The sequence below is a fragment of the Pinus tabuliformis genome, chromosome 9 (assembly GCF_031772625.1).
Source record: "Pinus tabuliformis cultivar Carrire ecotype Pingquan chromosome 9, CPIR1, whole genome shotgun sequence".
Lineage (NCBI taxonomy): Eukaryota > Viridiplantae > Streptophyta > Pinopsida > Pinales > Pinaceae > Pinus > Pinus tabuliformis.
Window position 1 is genome coordinate 1,593,177,713 of NC_142307.1, and position 16,114 is coordinate 1,593,193,826.

A 16,114-nucleotide genomic window follows, 5' to 3' on the forward strand; every position below is an offset into this window, starting at 1 on the left:
ATTTGGGGGGAACGGTCGAATTCAAATTCAAAAGGTGCTATAAATTACAAAGGGCTGTCCAACAAACAACACTTGGTCTTTTGTGAATTGAGTTGTTGTGTGCCCTGAGTATCCTGTACTAAGACCTATTTGCCCTACGCAGAGCATTGATTCAGCCTGTGATTGAGCAATTGAGAGATTTCTAGACAGGAAAGATGGAAACATCTAAGGAAGCTAGGGAAATTGCAAAGATGACTACCGAAGAGGCTGCATAGGCCCTAACTATAGAAGATGACCCTAAAAGCATAGGGAATGTTGCAAAAATCACTAAATCACCATGCACACCCAGGCCAAAGAAATATAAACAACCAATGATTATGGTGCATGCGTCCCTGTGAAACCCACTGCGCACCAGATTAACGATGGAGGTGAAAGGGAAAGAATTTAGCCTGGAAACGGATGAGGAGGAAGACCTTGAGGGCTTTATAATTGAAGAAGATGAGGACAAGGGCGTGGAAGTAGAAATTGAGGTTGCACACCCTCCAACCAAGCTGGCCACATATATCCCCTAGTGGAAGGGGAAGGCAAAAGTACCTAAGGACCTTGACAAGAGCAAGAGCTCTCTGCAGACTGCGCTCCTCCCTAATGATATCATTTTTGAGGGCATGCACCTAGGATGGATGCCAAACTTGAAATTTGAATATCGAGATCTTGTTGACCATGAGAAATTCACTCACCTATAGACCGCGCAGCTCCTGAAGCCCAAGAAGAACACCGCGGTGGGGGTTATAGAATTAGAGCCACGAAAGTAGTTACACGGAGTTCAAAAGGCAGGGTTATTAAACCTGCTCTAGGTCTCGCATTACCATCGTGCCCCAGTAATAATCTTCGTCATCAAGCAGCTGCTCTGCCTAGTGTGTGGTGGGTGTTTGTGGCTGCAAGAGCCCATCCCCATCACAGACCAATTAATCCACCACATTACGAGGCTTCCGTGTAAAGGAGAGGACCCCGCAGACATTTTGGAGGGGAAGAGCAGTGATTTGGCCATTGCAGAGGCCAAGAAGAAGAAATACAAGTTGAAGAAGAAGAAAATAGGCTACGCGATCTCCAGTATCAACAACAAAGAAGTCAGGATGGTGACTTAGATACTCGCGGGAAAGGTTGTGTGGAAGTGTTGCATGGACGTGGTACCTGCGCTGGTGATGTCACTTGCTGAATAATGCATGGAGAGGGTCCAGCTTAACTGGTCCAAGTTCTTGTGTAAGGAGTTCCTAGAAAATTGTCGTGAGGCACAGGAACAGGGAAAAATGTTCCACTATGCATGGATTCTGCTACCCATAGTGCTGACAGCAGGGGAACCACTAGAGGGCAACCAGTTCCCCACAATTGCGAGGGATTTTTTGCAGGCCACGAAGTATTATTCACTGTGGGCCATAAAAGTTGCAAACGGGATCTGCAACAGTAATATATTCTAAGTGTTCATGGAGATGACATCAGAATGGGGATTAATTGCAAGCCACGATTATCACCCACTGTCTACAACAGCCTGCAAAGTTTTGCATAATATAAAGCGGAATTTCACCACATATATCTCAGAGCATGCAAGGACCTTGGGAAGAAGTGGAACGAGCTACCCTTCATTGCCACCAGTGATGTGATTTTTTATGTACTGGAGACATGGCCACCGAAGTGGAGTGCCCCAGATATCATCGCGGTAGCAAAGTCTGCTGCACAGAGGAAGAAAGAGGAGGCCAAACTGTGCATGGCATAGTTTGCAGATAAGAGAAGGCAAGAAGCGGTGGCAGCAAAAACACAGGAGGCACAGGACTATAGAGACATCAATAGTAGCATAGGAGGCAACCGAGAAGGCATGTGAGGGCTAGAAGTCACCTTCACATGAGCAGGAGAAAGAGATGGAAATAGAGGAATAGGAGGGCAGTGCAGACCCACAAATAGCATTGACACAATTGAAGCGCTAATGCCCAAGTGAACGGACAGGGCCGCGTAAGAAGGTGAAAGCATCCAAGTTGTCGATCAACCCGATCACCCTTACTGAAGGTGATCTACACGACATAGGTGAGACAGTGCATGACGTCACCACAAAGGCCCTCCAGAACTTCATGAAGGAGAATCAGATTATGTTGGGGGCCCTCCGAGTGAAAATTCAGGAGTTGTAGGTGTGCACTCCTCAGGATGGTACTCTTTTGACTAGCCTCATAGTAGGGATAGTTTCAGCCGAGCAAATGCTACACACTCGGATAACCAACACAATAGTCCTACTAGAAGGGGCACTGGTTACAATGAATGAGGCCAACATGCGTACGGTTAATACACTAAATGTAGGTTTTAACCTTGTATATAAATTACCTGCATACAAATTCTAAAGCACAGAAAATAAACAATGTGAGAGTAGAACACATAAAACACATATACATAGAGATTTCCCCTGGATCCCAAAATTGGGACTACCAACTTGATTTTTCATTATATTCCTTTTAATGTTACAATAAATATTTATACATGCCAAAGAATCCAATACCACGGACCGAAAACCATCATGTCCAAAACCATGGGCTGAAAACTAACACAACCAAAACCAGATGCAAAAATCATGCACAAAACCATAGGTAGGTCCACCCAACCTAACATAAGGTCCATAGGTAGGGTCCACCCAATCTAACATAGAGTGGGGTTATCTTCACCCCTCAAACCCCTTGTGACTCTCCCCACTACACAATCGACGCAACGAACGGGGGGCTCTGCCCCCCTTCTAACCCCCCGATTAACTATGTTGGCTGGTCATGGAAAGGATATAACACAACCCAACATTCTACCACTTGTTTTTTCTCTTTCCACAAGGGTCCAGAGGAGAGCTTCGTCATTTATCTAGCCCTGCAATGCCCATTGTTTCTCTACACCAAGAGAACTTCTCAGAGCTCACAGATTTTGTCAATGCATCTATAGTATTCTTCAAAGTGTCCACCTTTACCAGCAACACCTTTTTGTCTTCTATCATATCCCTCACAAAGTGATACTGAACATCAATGTGCTTTGTCTTTGAATGATATGCAGGGTTATTTTCCACAAAAATTGCACTTTGGTTGTCACAGTCTATCCTTATAACTCCCTATACTAACCCCATACTTGAACACAATCTCTGCAACCAAATTGCTTCCTTGCTTGCATGAGTGGCTTCCATGTATTCTGCCTCTGTAGTTGATTGTGCCATTACAGATTTTTTCTTACTCATCCAATTGACCGCATCTCCAAAAATGTTAAACACATACCCACTTGTAGATCTTCTCTGATCTAGATCTCCAGCCCAGTCTGCATCAACAGAGCCACGAATATCCAACACTCTGTCCAATCCTGGTCTTCCTTGGTAGTATAAACCATAATAACTAGTTCCATGCAAATACCCGAAAACTCACTTCATTGTTGTCCAGTTCTCCTTCCCTGGTTTTCACATAAACCTGCTCAATACTCCCATTGCATGTGCAATGTCTTTTCTAGTACAGACCATTGCATACATCAGGCTACCGACTGCACTTGCATATGGAACACGGGACATGTTCTCTTCCTCTTCATGTTTCTTGGGAAACTGTTCAACAGATAACCTCACACCTATAGGAATAGGAACCTTCACCAGTTTACTATCCTGCATATTAAACCTCTCCACTATTATCTTGACATACTTCCTTTGGTTTCACCATAGCTTCTTCTTTTCCCGGTCTCTTTTAATTTCCATGCCCAGAATATAGTTTGCAGCACCAAGATATTTCATGTCGATTTTGGAGGACAATTGGGTCTTCAAATCCTAGATAATTTCTTTATCATTCCAACTAGCAACATATCATCCACATATAAGAACCGATAAATAAAACTGTCACCAATTAATTTAAAATACACACAATGATCTTCTTTTCTTTTGGTGAAGCCAAGTCCTCGTATAAATGTATCAAATTTCTGATACCACATCCTTGGTGATTGTTTTAACCCATATAGAGACTTCTTTCACTTGCATACCATTTGTTTCTTACCCTTCACCGCAAAACCTTCAAGTTGCTTCATGTAGATCTCCTCTTCCAGATCCCCGTGAAGAAATGTTGTCTTCACATCCATCTGTTCTACCTCAAAATCAAAAGCAATAGCAAGAGATAAATGTTGAAAATGCAACAAGATGATGGAGCTTAGTGGAAAGGAGTCGCCTTCACTAAGTGGGCCCGCAGGCTATTTTTGGCGCAAAGTCTATTTTTATACTATGTCTATTTTTAGACATATGGATCATGAGTTGTAGGATGCTGATTGTGGATGATTGGTCATGTCAGTAAAAATAGATGGACTTCTATTTTTAGACATATAGGAAGGTTTCTATTTTTAGACTGCCAGGCTAAAACTAGAACAGTCGAATATTTTTGTCTCATAATAATATTTGGACTATAAACATTATCTTATCCTCTTGGAGCACTTCAGTTTGAGCTACAGATGTGGCACATACAACTTTCAGAAGGAAATACATTTTCTTGTGGGTCAGTTGAGCTATTGCATGCAAGACTTCAGTTAGAACTCATGTGGTTGAGTTTCGGTGGAGTTGATGGAGTTGTGTTCAGTTCAACTTGGTTGAACTAGTTGTATTTTAGTCTAACTAAAGAATAGACTAGTGATGAGTTGTGTGAATTAAATATTAATTAATTCACTAATTATTAACTCATAATGCAACTGAAGAATACATCAGTTAACTTAGTGCATGTACAGTTCAATGGAGACAGGTGTTAGAGGTTGAGATTGCTATCAGTTGTGACTATAGTTTTGCATGAGATCTTGTACAATCAATGGGATTGAGTTATTCCAATGAGGACTACACAGTGTGGGCCAATACCAAGGAAATTGTAGCTTGTGCTCATGTGATTTTCACTTTGGATTGTGTAGTGGAGGCAGACAAGCTGCGGAGGAGATTTGAACCGGTGATTGCTTCAGATTTGAGCTAGTTTGTGTGTAACAGGTGGAGATAGTACTGAGTAATTGTGAGGAGTATTTTACTATGTATTGTTACATTTTATCAATCATTATAATATACAGATAGTGTGGGGTTTTCAGCTTTATGCTTTCCCCGGGTTACATACTGTGTTAATGTGTGCATGTGATTGATGTTTCATTGTTTTTGATGCTGCTAAATTGATGATCAACATAGAGGAGATTATGTATTGTGCATGTATTCTGCATTAGTGTATAATCAGGATAATCTCTGTGAATAAGTGTCATATTATTCAAAATTTCTACATGGTATCGAAGCTGTTGATCATCAGATCTATTATTCAGAAAGTGTTTACATTCTATTTCTTCAGGCAAAGTCTGTAATCGGGCTAGGTAGCCTCTGGATTCATCCTTCCTTTGGAAGGTGAGATATCCAGTAAAAGCCCATACAGTCAATCTTTGTACGAGAAATACTTTGTTCTCACGAATTCTAGATCAGAAGCGGTTTAGTTTTGAGCTGGTGGAATTCGAATTTGCAGCAGTGTTTTCTTGGTGTCAAAGTTGAAATGTCTTTCAACGGATTGCGATCGGAGTATGCTCTTGAGGGAAGCTCGAATTATATTGCATGGAAAGACAAGATGTAGGTGGTGTTAGATGACAATGGGTTGAAGGATTTCATAGATGTTGAAGTCCCAAAACCTACTGATGTTGCTGAAGCTATGGTTTGGCAAAAGAAGACAACAAAGTGTCGAAGGATTCTGTTGGAGGGCGTGAAGGATCACATTGTGTCCAGCCTGCATGGAAAGGCTTCTCCATACTCGATGTGGAAAGAGTTGATAGATATATTCCAAAGAAAGTGTGATCAAATGAAGCTGGTGCTAAAAGATAAACTCAGAAACATCAAATACAAGAAGGGAGACAGTATTCCCAAGTATCTCACGAAGTTCACTCAGTGCAGGGATGAGCTGGGAAGTGTGGGGGTGACTATCGATGATGAGGACTTGGTGAGCTTGGCTCTCCTTGGTCTTCCAAAGAGTTGGCATTCCTATCAGGACTCTGTCAATGGTCAGGAGAAATTGCCAGGATGGGAGAGACTTTGGTCGGATCTTGTGTAAGAGGAGATCAGATGGAGCACCAGAGACAGTTCTTCATCCATGCATGATGAGGAGAACTGTGCCTTAGTGAGTAAGGGGAAGGAGAAGGGTTCTCTTTTCGAATCCAGTTCTTGCAATGATGGGAAGAAGGTTGACAAGTCGAAGGTGATATGATTTCGTTGTCATGAGTTGGGCCATTATGCTACTAATTGCCCAAAGAAGAAGTCCAAGAAAGGATCCTAGGAAAGATCTGAAGGTGAGGCACTTGCTTCACAATTTGAGTTGGATTTCACACTCTTCGCATGCATGGTTTCATCCATGGTGGGAAGTGGTTGGTTTCTCAATAGTGGAGCTTCTTTCCACATGACCGGTGACAAGAGTTTGTTCAGCACTTTGGAGGAGAAAGATCTCCAGATACTCATATCGATGGGTAATGATGAGAAGTATAGTGTCTCAGGTGTAGGCACGATTATTTTTCAGAGGGAGCATGGAGATCGCCTTAGCTTTACCAATGTCAAGTATGCACTAGGACTGAAGAGAAACTTGGTGTCAATCACGACGCTGGAAGACAGACGCTATGATGTAGTCTTCAGTAAGGGAAAGGTTTTCCTTAGACACATCATCACTAGACAGGTGAAGTAGATTGGTTCATGGGTCAAGAACCTATATGCTCTTGAGGTTCAAGATGCATGCAAATCCTTGAGCAGCGAGGCAACTGATGGAGACTTGGTGGTTGAGAGGGAGAGTATATTACCTCTCACATGCAGAGCTAGAAGAAGTCTCAGACGATTGTGGAGGAGCCACGATTAGTGTAGCGGCTTCAGGAGGTTGTGGAGCAGCCACAACAAGGGAAGCTAAGAGGAGATCAAGTAGAGACATCTACTCATGCAGATACCTCCAATAGGGGGAAACCTTGAGCCAGGTGGGCTAAGGGATCACATCCAGCCATACCTCCAGGTAGGAGGTGGGGTGATGTGGATTGATCGTCCTACGGAGGAGGGGCAGGATCCTTGAGGTACCCAACCTCTTGGATGAGACCTTGCTACAGGAGCCCCAATGTGGAGTAGCAAGAACTGATTGTTTGGGTAGAGACAAATGCGGATGGAGTGGCAGAGAGAGTGACAGTGTAGGGAATCCCAGGACAACGCATAGCTAGCAGGCTGCAGCAATGCGAGAGGCACAAGTGTTTTGCATAGTGCTAGGTGGCACAGAGAAGTGTGCAATGGTGCGAGATGCATGGAGATGTTGCAGTAGCGCAGATGTCAAAGAGGGAGCACTTTCCAGTAGCAGGTAGAGCTTCAGCTTCAGAGCATGTTCCTAGCCCAACAAAGTGGTCAGTTGGGAGCGTTTTTGTTCCAAGTGTTGTTGGAGCAAGTGGACCAGGCAAATGTGTTGCATGCAGAACATTCCAAAGTTGTAGGATTGGGGTTGCAGATAATCCATATCTTGTTGAGAGGGAGTGTTGAAAATGCAACAAGATGATGGAGCTTAGTGGAAAGGAGTCGCCTTCACTAAGTGGGCCCGCAGGCTATTTTTGGCGCAAAGTCTATTTTTAGACTATGTCTATTTTTAAACATATGGATCATGGTCTATGAGTTGTAGGATGATATTTGTGGATGATTGGTCATGTCGGTAAAAATAGATGGACTTATATTTTTAGACATATAGGCAAGTTTCTATTTTTAGACTGCCAGGCTAAAAATAGAATAGTCGAATATTATTGTCTCATAATAATATTTGGACTATAAACATTATCTTATCCTCTTGGAGCACTTCAGTTTGAGCTACATATGTGGCACATGTAGCTGTCAGAAGGAAATATGTTTTCTTGTGGGTCAGTTGAGCTATTGCATGCAGGATTTCAGTTAGAACTCATGTGGTTGAGTTTTGGTGGAGTTGATTGTGGAGTTGATGGAGTTGTGTTCAGTTTGACTTGGTTGAACTAGTTGTATTTTAGTCTAACTAAAGAATACACTAGTGATGAGTTGTGTGAATTAAATATTAATTAATTCACTAATTATTAACTCATAATGCAACTGAAGAATACATCAGTTAACTCAGTGAATGTACAGTTCAGTGGAGACAGGTGTTAGAGGTTGAGATCGGTATTAGTTGTGACTATAGTTGTGCATGAGATCTTGCACAATCAATGGGATCGAGTTATGCTAATGGGGACTACGTAGTGTGGGCCAATACCAAGGAAATTGTAGCTTGTGGTCACATGATTTTCACTTTGGATTGCGCAGTGGACGCAGGCAAGCAGCGGAGGAGATTTGAACCTGTGATTGATTCAAATCTGAGCTAGTTTGTGTGTAACAGGTGGAGATAGTACTGAGTACTTGTGAGGAGTATTGTACTATGTATTGTTACATGTTCTAAATCATTATAATATATAGATAGTGTGGGGTTTTCAGCTGTATTCTTTCCCCAGGTTACATACTGTGTTAATGTGTGCATGCGATTAATGTTTCATTGTTTTTGATGCTGCTAAATTGATGATCAATGTAGAGGAGATTATGTATTGTGCATGTATTCCACAATAGTGTATAATCGGGATAATATATGTGAATAAGTGTCATATTTTTCAAAATTTCTACAATAAAATTAATCTAATAGAAGCTACCTTGGCAACAGGAGAGAACATATCACCAAAATCAATTTTCGGCACCTGGGAATAACCTTTTTCTACTAACTAAGCTTTGTATTTCTCCACCTTTCCTTCTGCATTTGCCTTCTTTTTGAACACCCATTTGCTTCCAATGGGTTTCCTTCCAATCAACAACTCCACCAAATCCCATGCCTCATTTTTGTGCAAAGATGCCATTTCATCAACCATGGCATCTTTCCAGAGTTTTCCATCCTCTAAATCTACTGCTTCCTTCACAGTTCTGGGATCATCATCAGTAACAGATAAAGAAAAATTTGAATAGAAAGGAGATGGAATGTACCTTTCTGGCTGCCTTCTTTCTCGAATTGATCTTCTCACACCCAGAGTTTGTGGCTCTTCATCTTCTGATTCCTCCTCTGTTGTAGAGTCTGGTTCTTCCTCCTTAAGCTCAAACTCTATCTTCTTAGTGTTATCGGGAAATCTAGTGTCTATGCAGAGCTGCTAGTCCCACTAAGACTGGTAGTTATCTTAGAAACAAACAAACTAAAACTACTTTCATTTTCCTTTATGAGAAGTAGATAAGAGGGGAACAAAGGAGACCAACCTCTGTTTTGCGCTTGGTTCCTTGCTTGATTCCTCTCCCTTCTGATAGATCTTTGCCACTCACTTCCTCGTCTACCCAGCTTCAAAGAGAACCTGTGGAATCAAAGCAACATAACACTATCCAAGAACAGAGATCTACTATCACGAAAAATATAGGACCATATATATATTGACCACATAAATGCATATATCATCAATCATACAAGAATGTGGAGGAAAAATGAATAGCTTTATTAATATCAAGAATATAAAAGAGGATTACAACCAATTGTTTTGACCTAGCATCATCCTCTCAGCAAGAAATCCCTTCTTCACGTCATGAAAATCTTAGATCACCCAACACTATGATGTTACACCAAGAAACCAGCAACACTTCCTTACAAGATACAAAATTCTAGCCTCTGGATCTCTGGGATGAGGGATCCATATATAGATGATTGCAGGGAGGTGAGTCAACTTCTGAGATTTGATTAGTGTTCTCTCTAATAGTTCTTGATTCCACTTGGAGATTGATGATATCTTACTCATCCCTGGGCGAATTCAGAGAGGCAAGTGTCATAGGAGAAGTTTCTAGAAGATTCCATGTCAAACCACCTTGCAAACTGTCTCTGCCATTTGTCCACTCTCGCTCATCGCACCCTGCAAAAGAGCTATCCAGTATGCATCGCACCTTTTACTCTGGGCAGGTGGGATGCAGCGCACCTCCTACACTGGGCAGTCTGTATGGCCCAGATTTGACCAGTTCTGTGCAGTTTTCTGTGGAGAACTTCTGGGAGATGATGTAATTAGATGACCTTGTTCCTTTAGGGTGTGAAACAACACTTTTAGGGACTTAGGAGCCCTTGGTTTATGGACATATATGTTTGGGGTTGCAGTGCCCAAAAATGTCTATAACAATTGCCCCCTAAAGCATGAGGTCGTTAATCTTTTGATGTCGGGTGAAATGCTTTATCATGAGGATCCAATGTTTTTTCAAGCTGGAAGGCAAGCTGTAATAAGATACAATACAACACGTTATCTTCATAATATTTTCATGATCTGGCTGAGGCGGGCATTTCCATGCTCAGCTTTATAAATTCATTTTCATGTACATAGGACAGACAATCATCTGTGTGCAGACTGATGATTCTGGTAGATCCATCATCCTTTAGATTGGATGATTATCTATGCAGCAGTGATGTACATTTGATGTCTTTATTTTCCTGAATATATATCATAGCCCGGATGGATGAAACTAGATCTGGGGTCTTCAATCTCATTCGATCTTCACTCAAAGTACAAGTCAATCCATGTGATAGATGTTCTGGAGTCGAACATGGAAAGACATCGCCTGATTACCAGCCAGTGATGTAAGTTGTTAACAGGCGCGAGAGGAATCACCGATAATGATGATGACCCTCAAGGTACGACAGTACAATTCACGTGGTGTGAAAAAGGGACTTGGTGTCGAACACCACGCAAAATCTTTCGGTCGAAGGCCATTGATGTAAACCTGTCGCCGGAAGTGAGAAACTTGCCATTGAGGCATGCAAGCTTCAAAGTACTGAAAGGGTTGTTCCTAGATCAACTTCCTGGATAATGAGCTAATGTCGACAAGAAGAGATCCATCGTAGGAGGGCCTTAATGAATCCCATATCTATGACACGGAACGGAGCAAATTATTTTAATGGAGGTGAAAACGATTTGATGATATAAGTTTCAGGGTGGCGGTCATGAAAGAATGGAGCGTGAATGTATTGTAGTGGATGAGACACAGGTGAATTCTCTAAGCGACTTCTCTTGAACATACCGGCGACGCTGACATGATGGATTGGTAGTGTTAACCCCAAATGTGGATGGTGTGATGGACCTATGACCAGTGAACGGAACAACCCAATCCAACTCGAATGCGGAGTGAAAGTGTCATGTTCAAGAGCGACTTGCTACCAATAAATTTTCTTCAAGTTTTCTTCCCAATTTTTCCCCAGTCATTGCTGACCAGCACCTCTTTATTTTTGTCAAGCTTGAGGAGGATAACATATGCTTGTTCTATAATTTTCCCTTCGGGTAAACCCATCGCTATGTTTTAGCAAGCCTAGCGATAGTGAAACTCGTTCTTGTCTGTATGGACAAGTTTGTCACTATTTGGTTTTAACGAGTTTAACGACAAAGATAAATTGGTCCTTTTCAATTTTAGAGAGTCTGAAAGGGACATAAAGAAAACTTGAATAATCCTTTTTCGTCTTATAATCCCTTAATTCTGAAAAATTATAAAATAATACAAAAGGGATGAATTTTCGGTAATTTTAACGAGCCAAACAAAACAAGCGCTCGATATTTTTGTGTAATAATCCCTCAGGTCGAAAAGATTAAAATCTAGAGGAGGGATAGCACTTCCGGTCACTTTAACGAGCTAGAGAGGCTAATTTCTTGGCAATATTTTCATATTTTAGAGTCAGATGAAAATAGCTTAAAGGAGACTCATTTTTCAAGGAATGAGTGATAAATTTCGGTAGCGGCTGATTCCAGGTAAGGTTTCGAATTTTCCAATCACGGTAGTGTCATAAGGATGGCTAACAGGATCACTCTTCGCAGCTATTCCTCAAAAAGGGTAAACAATCAAATGGAGGTGAATGATCGGCCAAAACAGAGTGGAGGTGATGATGAGAACATGACCAAGGCTCAAAGTTTGATGATAATGCATTCACGATGGTTATTTACTGGAAATTGGTTCATTTTTTAATGAATGAGCTTAAACTCTGGGGGAAACATTTGCTCATTGCTTATATTTAATTTTTAACGAGCTTGAACTCCACATAAAAACTGCTCGATATAATGGTCATTGATTACCTTGATTTTACCATTGACAACTTTGCTCCTTGAAAGGTTGTACTGCCTATTCAATTGCTTCATCAAACTAGTTAGAAACGAATAATATATGCTTAAAAAATGAGTCAAAACACTGATATTTTACTTGAATTACGTGAAAAGTAATTTAAAGTGGTTTTTACCTCTCATTTTACCATTTCATTTGATCTTTGGTTTGTTGGAGCTTTGGAGGTGCTTTCCCCCTTGATTTTCACTAGTTGATTCTAGGAGATTCTGTGGAGGATTCTTGGTGCCGTATGGACCAGGAAAGAGCTAAACCTAAGCTCTTCAATTTCATTCTTTCCTTTTTGAATTCTGAGCATGTTTCCTAGTTTTTTTGAGCCCCTGGGGTTTGAAAAATTCTCCCTGGCTCCATCGCACCTTTCCTACATCGAAAAGTGCGATGCATACTAGCCTGGCCATTGGCCAGTCAGTATGCATCCCACCCAGTACACTGCTGGGGGTGCGATGGGCGCAAGGAGGGAAACTTGTGCACAGTTTTTTCATGGAATTTTTGCCTGTTTTTCACCAAATCAGGATCCTGACTCTTCTCTTGTTTGTTTTCAGAGATTCATTGGAGAAAAATGCCTGTTACATGGTAAGAATGTGAGCATGAAGAAGAGGACATGCTTGCTTTACATGATCCGGGTACGATAACTGCACTGCGGAATTGTGGCTTGCTAAAGTTTTTTCACATCTCTAGCATGAGGCAACAAATCAACTTGTTGCAATACTTTCTCGATGCATGAGATCCTATCGACCAGGTGTTCCAGATTAGGGGCAAATCCATCCCCTTGACTGTCGTGGACATCTATTTTTTGACCAGTTTATCGAGGCGTGGTGCCCCTATCTCATTATCAGGTTTGGGCCATGGGGGTGAATCCGTGAGAGATTATATTTGCCGGTATTGCAGAGAGGGATCTCAGTCGAGTAGGGATGGCAAGATCAATATCTGAGACGTCACTGACAGGTCCTTAAGGATCATTCTGTTCACTTTTACTAGACCGACTGGTAGTGCGGCTCTTCATGTGGCCAACAGGTCTTATATGCAGTATGCTTTGGAATGCCTTGAACCAAAGGTGTTCAACTAGTGTGATGCAGTACTCCCTGTGATGAAAGAACAAATGACCAAGGTAAAAAATGGAAGATTGAAGAACTTTGGTTATGGTTCTATTTTGACCGCTTTCGCCTTGGAAAAGATCCCATTGATGCAGCCACAATATATTTCACTTGGTTTACCTCCACCTACTGAGCCACGGATGCAGAGATGGGTTGACTTCATGGCCCGACATGCAGGTCAGACCCAAATTTTTTTCTTTGATACCTTCTTTGAGTGGTTCAACTGTCAGCAGATGGTTTTTTTCGAGTGTACATATGTTGGTATGGATTTCTGGGGTGATCCGGATTTGGCACTGCCGGCTGGTGAGAAGTGGGGTTCCATAGGTAAATTATCTGACCATATTCCTATTTATTGCTTTTCATAATGTTCTTATATTTTCTTTACTCAAGGCTAATCAAAACTCATGCGCTTATGCAGACATTGGACCAATTCGACTAGCAGTATGTCCAAGAGCGCCAGCCACCGCTCCGGCAGGAGAGGTTGTGGGGAGTGTTAGACTCAGTCTTGTCAGTCTTCTGTCAGAGTCGAATTCACCAAGGTTTATTTCTCATCATTTGGAGTCATCAAATACCAGTTTGGTAAAAAAGGGTCATTTTAATCCTTGAGTCCAGGGTTTTGTCTCCAGAAGTGTGAAATAACGCTTGTAGGCCAGAGGGAGATTCAGTAAGTTTTTATTTCAGGAATGCCATCGTCAATAAGGTGACATTGACTCTTCTTCAAAACCCTGTTTTGAAGAAGAAATCATCAAATCTGTTTTTGTAATAAATATGTAATATGTCAAAGTGTTTCGAAGTTGTACAGCTCTTCAATGGCAGCAGCTATAGCTACTCCTATCCCTGCAAAAGCACAAAAAGAAAGAACATCATCAGCACCAAGAGACAAAGCAAAATCAAATGAAACAGATTTTACATTCAAATACCAGAATGCCAAAATTATACAACTTGGTTGGCCGAAAATCAGAAGATAAGGTTAAGGAGGTTAGTGTGCTGAGTGCTTCTGAAAACAAACTAGCAAATTTGAAGGAGAATGTTGCGGAATATGTTGGTCTCATCATGGAGGAGCTTGATCCAGATCATTTAGGATACATTGAGGTATGGCAGCTTGAAACCCTGCTACAGAGCATGGTGAACACTTGTGGGAACGAAGGATGTGTAAAGCTTAGCAAAACTTTGAACATTGCGACCCAACATGAAGGTGAACTTTCCTCTTCGCTATCTGGCTATAGGCAGAATTGGACAACCTATGGTCCTTGCCAGTGATGGATGGATAATGGTTCTGTATTTGAATGACCGAATAGCATCTCCTGCTGATGATGGTCTCTGCAGAGCAATTGCTGTTGGGTCTAAAAGAGTTAATTCTCCCAAAGAAAGTAAAACTTTACGAATTTTACAAGTGACATGGCATCCTCGCAGTGATACACATTTGGGGATTTTTTCCTCCGATTGTGTTTTCAAACTTTTTGACTTATCTTCAAATTTGGAGATTCTAGAGCAAGAGTACCATTTACAGCTAGCTACTCTTCAGAATCTAATGAGTATCATTGCAATACGTCCTGTGGCATTTGCTTTTGGAGGCGAACATTTATGGGACAAATTTACTGTGTTTGTTCTTTTTAGCAATTGCTCTGTTTATGCTCTTTGTCCAGTAGTCCCTTTTTGAAGCATCTACAACAGTTCAACTATTGAAGATATTTATAAAGATGCGTATATGTTGGGTCTACAGTCTAATTCTATTGGTTCTAAGGATGCAAACAATGTCAGCCTTGCTGTTGCTTGGTTAGAATCAATATTTCCAGAATTAGTTAATTCAGCCAATGATCTAACACGAGAAGAAAGTGCTTCACTAGGCCTAAAAGCTCGTCCGTATGCTCCATTCGATGCTTCTATTTCATTACAGGGGCCTCTTTCTATTATAGGTGGCAATGCAAGCGGTGGCAGTGATGAAACTAAAGAACAACATGTGCGTGCAGTCAGTTTTCTCTACAACACAGTCAGTAACTATAGCATTTTAGCAATCGGCCTGAGTGATGGCCAAATGCAAATTTTTTCTCTTGCAGATGAGTTGCAACCTGTTTGGAATTTTGGGAGTTCACCTCGATTAGGAGTAGACAATGATGGCAACTTGCTCTCAGTTGCCATGGTTGTGGAGGCAAAGTTAGGAAATACTTTAGATGATAGCACTTCGAGTGTAGAAACATCTGATAGGAAAAACAAAGTTTTAGAGGCCGATTGTGTTGAAACAGAGTTGCACGGTGCATAGGAAGAAGGCGCGGTGCATATGGGCCACGCGGCGCATGGGGCGATCCTCCACAATGTAAAATTAACACTGGCGCGGTGCACTCACCAAGCGCGGCTCACTGGGAGTGCGCGTGGTGCACAGAGCCCTAAGGCCGAAATTCATCATCGATTCATCAAAAACTCAATTTGTTTCAGCTCAATTCTTCTCCAATAGCTAATATTGTTGTTGTTGGTAAAATGTTGGAGCCCACAAGAGCAGCCTTGGCCATCATAGTCGATATCCCACAGAAGGACGAGGTAGAAGAATACACTACCAACTTAAAGAGTGGTCGCTTCATCTCATCCATAAACAGGTTCATGTCTTCGATCAAGATGGAGCAAAGCAAAGTGGCAGAGTGATTGCAGAGTTGTTATCATAGGGGAGGGAGATCAGTACTGATGCCCATAATTAATAATTGCTCAATTCACGATCACTATGAATTCAGCAATGTGGACTTGAGCGTGGTTCCCCATCATAAAATTAATATATGTTTCCACAGGGCCACACGCATCGCTTTCTGTTGCAAATCCCTCAACAAAAATAAGACACGGCTCAATATGATCCTCAATGAAATAAACGTCATGTGTAGGGTCTCCGGTTACGAGGGCACTG